Raw genomic sequence first — 7289 nt, 5'->3', positions numbered from 1 at the left:
CTCATTTTTACTAGGTCCCACTTCCTACACTGTCCACTACCTCCCAATAGTCCATTCAAATCGTTAGTCTCTCACTTAACCCACAGATGACGGCAGAGACCTCATGATATATTCACATCCCAAGGATTCCCACTTTGGATACTGCTGCATTTGGGACCACATCTTCAAACACATGAGTCTTTGTGGACCCAACATATCTAAATCACAACGTGCACTTATCTGTCTGTGATGGAAGAATTTAACAAAAATATCTTGCAGTTCTAACATTTTAATTAAAGTAATAGTATTTCAAGATATATTTCTTACACAAAGCTATTCTGAATTGCTAAGAAACATTTTTTATATACTTCCAATAATACCAATCACAACAAAATAATTTAGGTTTAAGGTAAGTTACAGAATTAAAGAAAAGATTGAGGTGAAGGTGAAGCTAAGCTTTTTAAAGATATGCTATTTCCTAATTATGCAGAAGCCATTTTTCCCTTTGGCTTGATTCTAAATTGAAAAAAAAAATGTGAATGTAAAACGAGAAGAGTATGTGTTTCAAAAGCCAAGAAAACATAGTTAAAACTACATAAAGCACAGGTCAGGTTTTCATATTGATCAGATTAAAGAAGATTAATGTTTGTTCTAAATTCTACTATACTTAGTTAAATTCAGTTACTCCTTTTGTTAAAAACAGATCTTTATTCTTTTAAACAGTAAGTATCTATAAAGTGCTATTCAACATGCAAAAGAAACATCTAAGCATGGCCCTTCCTACTAAATTTGGTGCTCTACTCACAAAGGAGTTGCATGATTCTTTCAATTAGCTTTAATAAATATAATTCTTATCACTCTAATTTATGGTGGGCTATAAAATTAACAAAAATGTTTTTAAAAATCCCAATTTGTTTAATGTGTATTCTATCTTCTAAAATAAATGAACCCAAAATAGAAACATTTTTTGGACAATTAAGTATTAGATATCAAACATTAATGAAATATCATTCTATTTACTTATTAATTATCAAGATTTAAATACATTAAACATATTCTCTCAAACCTGGCTGGCAAAAGAGGTAGATAATGTAATACTTACATAGCCAACTTAATGTTCATTATAAACAAGTAAGAAGTAAAGAGGCAGGAATCCCCATTGAACTCATATAACAAGTTAATGACTCAAAAGCCAATCCCATGATAATAATCTTTCCTTTGGTATCACTGTCATATGTCTTCATTTGATAAAATAAACCTGAAGTACATTAAGGCACAGAAAAAACTTGAGTGAATGTAAAAAATAAAATGTTATTAACAAAGGAAACAAAGTCTATTTATAACATATTCACTAGGAACTACATGCAACTCTTAAATATTTGCATTACTTTCTTTTGGCAAATCTAATGTTCCTAATTACAGCCTAATTGTACTGGAATATTATATTAACAATATAGAGAAATCACAGTACCTTATCCACAAGTGTTCAGTAGCTGACTTTTAGTTAATAGTTTAATGAAATTTCATCATCAGTACTAAAATAAAATGATACAAAGTATATTTTTTATTGGCAATGGGTCAAATATATTATGACATACAAAAGTAGTACATTATATTATTTTTAAAAGCTTTTATCATTTGAGGCAAAAATTGAATAGCAAATCAGATAAGTCATGTTTTCATATATTTCAAAAACGACAAGACACTCAAGAAATTGGTCAGTTTTCTTTAAACAGAATTGAGATCAATGAAGATACGTATTATCTGAAGGTAATACCAATATCTTTTCTTTTTCTTACAATTTCGGAATTTTTGGCTGAATTCATTTCCTCTATTGTTTCTTGTGCTACTATCACTGTCACTGGTTTGCTTTTGCCTCTTTTGGGTATTCATCTAATAAAGGTCAGAGTCACTTGGTTGTTGAATAGTCCATTCATAGGAGCTAGGTCCAGCATCTAGATCTGGAACATGACTCAGTGAGGAAGACCCAGACGTGCTACTGGGAAGTTGGGCTGTCATCTCATAGTAAGGAAGCTGCAGAACTGGATTATGTGCATGCCGCTGCTGTGGGGGAAAAAAAAGTCAACTTATATACCAAAACAAATCCAAAATGCTAAGTTAAATGCACATTAAAAAGTCTAATGCATGTTAAAAGTAACATGAATTATGCAAATAGTCATGAGTAAATCAAATTGTATTTTGGTATAAGAAAGGCAGTTACTTCATAGTAGGAATGTGGGAGCTTCCTTAAATCCTTAACATAAACATTTAAAGGTTTATTAGTTTACTACAATATAGATTATCAAAGAAATATAATGCAAACCACATATGTAGTTTTAACTCTTCTAGGAGCCACAATATAAGAATAAAATGAAACAGATAAAAATTTTTACAAATGTCTTAATCTCAATATATGATAAAGACATGATAACTAAAATTTCTAACTACTCACAGCAGATTAGAAATAAACAGTGATACCTTGAACTTGTCTTTCAACTCACTTCCATCTCTACCAGAGAGGGGGGGGAGAGAGAGAGAGAGAGAGAGAGAGAGAGAGAGAGAGAGAGAGAGAATAGAATGGAATATGTTGGGAAAAATACTTTCATAGTTTCAGGTAATGAGTGGTTGTTCATTAATATTAACTATATGAGCACCAAATACTATGAATGTTTTTCATGTTCTTCATAAATTTGTGTCATATATATGCTAAACTAAATGGGTATCAAACTTACCAATTTATGAAAGAAAAAAATATTCTTAAGGTAAAGCAGTATTATTAATGGGAAAAAAACTGCATGGGAAAGGAAGATCTGCCCAAGATTTCTTCATTCCTTTTGAGAAATAAAATGGAAAGCAAAAAAACTCCTTAAAAATCTTATGTACAAATACTCTTTTCTCTTAACAACTTAACGAGGGTTGTTCATAATCAGAAACAGAGACAGAAAGATCTTCTCTGGTAGCAGTTAGAATTAAATATCTTTAACAAACACATGCAAATAATGTTATTATATTGATAATGTAGTGTCAAAACAATACATTAATTAATTATTTCATTACTAAATATTGAAATTTCAACATTCAGAGTCACATTTGGTTTTCTGATATGAAAATGTTAGACCAGTGCTTGTATTTATATAAAGACATACAACATTTAGATAGTAACAGAACAATAGCAAGTCATTAATCATCACTGGACATACAGTTCAATCTTCTACAGATATAAAAACAAAGAGGAAGAAATTATCATCAATTTATTTTTAAAGTATCTTTACTATGTAAATATATAAACTGTACTCCTTCCTAAATGGACTACTAATGTTAACATAAACATGTTGACTGATATCTTCCAGGCATTAAGATAATCAAAACATCTCTAATTAAAAAACTGTGGTGTTCCCCAAATTTCATTTATACATGTGATCGTTGCTCTTATGGAGATGTTATAAATCCTGGCTAGGTTCTGCAGCTACTCTTCAATAGTCTACTAGCTCTATAGTATACCTTAATTTTAATGCTAACCACTAATCCTTAGGGTAGGAAGCATACTCTAAGGGAGGCTGAAATCAGCACTGGCAGATGGGAAGAAATGACAGAATGTAGTCAGATGGATCGGGGAGACTCCATTTATAAATACTGAGAGTATTATCCCAGAAGTCAGTAGAAGTCAGAAGTCCATACTTCATTAAGAAAGAAATTAGAAAAATATAAGTTGTTCCATAGGGGTAAACTGAATAAACATTGAGGCTGCTGAATGGCTGATCAGAAAGTTCTCATCACCTTAAAAAGAGTAGCTCTCATATAACAGTGGGGTTAAAAAATGAACAGGAAGAAAGGATGTGAAAGATAAAAATATTTATTAGTGAGAGGAAGAAGAAAAATATGGGAGCCCAGTAAGGAGACAAGGTGAAAGGTGAAGGGAAATTACAGAGTAGGGAAGACTCCACAGCAGAGGTGAGATAAGCTGCATTATGAAAACAAGTGTCAATTGTCTAAAACCAGTATTTTTCCCACGTGAATCTTTGGACACATAGTTGTCTGCATGGAGGAATCTCATGTAAATTAAAAACTGTTATGGATTGATACATTCTCTTCATTTTCAGTTAATGAAACCCTCAGTACCTTAGAATGTGGCCGTATTTGATAACAGGATCATTGCACATGTCATTGGTTAAGACATGTTAATACTGGAATAGGATGGATCCATAACCCTTTATGACTGGTATTCATATAAAAAAGGAATATTTGGAGATAAAAACAGAAGAACAACATGTGAAAATAAAGGCAGAAATGTGGGTAAAGCTTCTGTCATTCAAGGAATACCAAGCAATGCTATCAAAACAACAGAAGAATAGGGGAGAGGCATGGGATAGATTCTTCTTCGTAGCTTAGAAGAAACCAGTGGTTCTAATATTTTGATCCTGGATGTCTAGCCTCTGAAATTTTAAGACAATTAATTTCTGTTGTTTAGGCACTCTATAGTACGTTGTTACAATGGCTCTAGCAAATTGAAAATTAGTTCAATAAAGAGCAAGGCATAAGAGGCAATAAGAAGTCAAAAAAACCATTTACAAGGAAGACTAATGAAGACTAGATTACATTTGCACATCACAACCAGGACATGATAACTCATTCTCATACTTCCTTTATGAAATACCAAATACTAGAAAAAAGTACTACCAATGAAATGTAGTGTCATGGGATATACATATGACTTTTTTGACATTATAGTCTAGACTCTGAGATGATTTACAAACCATGTATCAAACATAAGATAGTTATACTGCAATCTTCTATTGCCTATCTATTCTTTTAAACTTCAAATCCTACAAATATTTTGTTCTTTTCCCAAACCCAAAGAAAATGAAGTAGTTTTTTGCTCTTGGTATTAAAGAAGAGGGGAAGTTATTACATCACATATATGGCTCAATCCATAAGTCTATAATGATTTCCCTATCTTAGTAGTAATTTTCCTTTTGTTGAATACTTACAATATATTCAGTATTTTAAGTACCTTGTATTTATTATAAAATTTTATTTTCATAAAAACTTTTTAAGTATTATTTTAATTTTAGAGATAAGGAAACAGAAAGGTAAAATAACCTCCTCAGAGTCACAGCATTAATAAAGTGGCACTGGCAGAATTCAAATCCAGGCAATCTGATTTTATTACCTACTTTATTAAGTTCTCTTTATTCTCCCCAATATAGAAATTCTGGGGAGAATAAAAATATGGAGCACACTTATTTGGGGTTTAGTACTTCTGCCAAAGATAATTCTGGGTATTTGCCAGTCCCAAAAGGTCACTCTCCCATGCCTTAGGGGGCTGATACAGTTAACAAGGGATAGGATGTTTGGTTATTATTAGTTTATTTGAAAATATTCAGTTCTGTCAAAGACAACAAGAAAACAAACAGGATGAACAAAATTCTTAAAAATGCTTAGTGTAGATTGTAAGTAAATTAGCAGTTTATTAATAGCAACAGAACTGTGAGGGATAAAATAAGCAAGAAACCTAGGAAGCCAAGATAGAATTCATAATATATACTAATGGATAGTGAATGATTTAGATCTTATAACACACAAGAGAGATGGATACCTACTCCTGATCATGCCTAACAGTTATAATATAAAGAATAGTAGTGTACAGTTTATCATATTTATTTTATCATTTATATTTATATTCTGTTGCATAAGTCTCTTAATAAGTGTTTGTTTATGTAGTACTTAACTTGGGCACTTTAAAAGTTAGGGAAATTTGAACTCTGGGCTCCTAAACTTATGTGTCATTTTAATGTCATAGTTTGTGATCATTTTCATATTGTAGTTTCACTATGAACTGTTGGGCAGACTTCCTGAGATTGTTTTGATTAAAGCTTTAGTCAGTTGCCTGAGTTTTTTAATTAGGAAAACTCAAAGTATATTACTCAATATGTTTCTCTGTTGACAGTTTCATTCATGTATGATAATGATTAAAATATAATAGAACCTTTATCTATTAACAATAGCAAAAAGAAAATAAGGTAATCAAAAATTTTGGTGTGTCTTGAAATCATTTTTAACCCATGCAAACTCTTAAGATTTCTCTCATCTTCCTTGAATCTATACTTGATAAGGGAATTGTGTTGAATTTTCAGTAGATTATTTCACATGATTGTTTTATTCAAATCATACCTGCTCTTCCTAAACCCCTGGATATTTACCTCTAGGATGGCATGCTTTGCTCTTGTTGACATGAGAAATCATTGATTACATCTGTCTTTTTAAAAGGAAAAAAAAAATCTGATAAGTGAAACTAGTCAGGTATTTTAAGAAAAATGAATATAATGGAAGTGGAGAGGTAACAATAAAAACAATATATAATTTATATGTCTCTCTATGTATATTCTAATTATATGCATATATATTTGTAGTATAGTTGCTGACTCATACTACCTGTAAAAATGGCAGTTTTTATTGTTGCTATTATTTCTGTCATTTAACAATATGAAAACTATTCTTAGATTTCTGACAGTATTTGTCTCATAGGATATAGTTTTCCAAATCCTGTGTTCTAATATTCTGGCAAAGATGTAAAAGATAGATCAATTCAGCTTTCTCATTTCATAGATGTGAAAAGTGAAATATAGGAAATTGAGTCATTTTCCTAAAAATCATGAAACTTGCATTTATGGTAAAGTACGCTTAGCAAACTTGGTAAAATGCAAATTCTCATTCATGGGCTGGAGAGGAAGCCCCAGTTTCTGCATTGCTATTAAGCTGTTAGGTGATGCATGGGTACTGAAGCACACTTCAAGTAGCAAGGGAATAGCATAGCAAGTCATGCAACCTTAATAGCCAGTATGTAGGACAGTGACTTTTCCAAGACCCATGGGATTCTGAGCTCATTGTCTCAAACAAAATTATTATATTTGTCTAAATTGTACCAATACACTTCTGATGTGTCCAGTAATTTATTACTGTTGACTTATGAAAATCAAGTGCATACAAATGACTAATTTACTGTACTAAAGTCACTTTATCACAAGGGTGTTGTGAAAGAACATGCAAAGTGTAATTTTAAATTCATGTCCTGGTGGCTAGATATCAGGGCTAAGTGACTCAGCCTCCATGAACTTCAGTTTGCTCATTTTTAATTGAAAAGAATAGTTACAATACTACCTCATAGAATTGTGAAGCTCAAATGAGATAATGTAAATGTGTGATATGATAGATTGTAAAGCAATAATCCACTGTTTTCCCTTTAAATGCATTTTCTTTTAATTCTGTCGAATAATTTCCAACTGTAGATCTTCTCCATGCAGTTTCATGGA

At 31.5% G+C, this 7289-nt stretch overlaps 1 pseudogene; it reads right to left on the bottom strand.

Annotated features, from left to right (window-relative positions):
- Positions 1-1707: 1707 nt before the first annotated feature.
- On the bottom strand, positions 1708-4139 carry LOC143640237 (splicing regulator RBM11-like; annotated as a pseudogene).
- Positions 4140-7289: the final 3150 nt, after the last annotated feature.

The sequence above is a fragment of the Callospermophilus lateralis genome, unplaced genomic scaffold (genome assembly GCF_048772815.1).
Source record: "Callospermophilus lateralis isolate mCalLat2 unplaced genomic scaffold, mCalLat2.hap1 Scaffold_139, whole genome shotgun sequence".
NCBI classification, from domain to species: domain Eukaryota; kingdom Metazoa; phylum Chordata; class Mammalia; order Rodentia; family Sciuridae; genus Callospermophilus; species Callospermophilus lateralis.
This window is presented reverse-complemented; position numbering and strand designations above follow the sequence as displayed.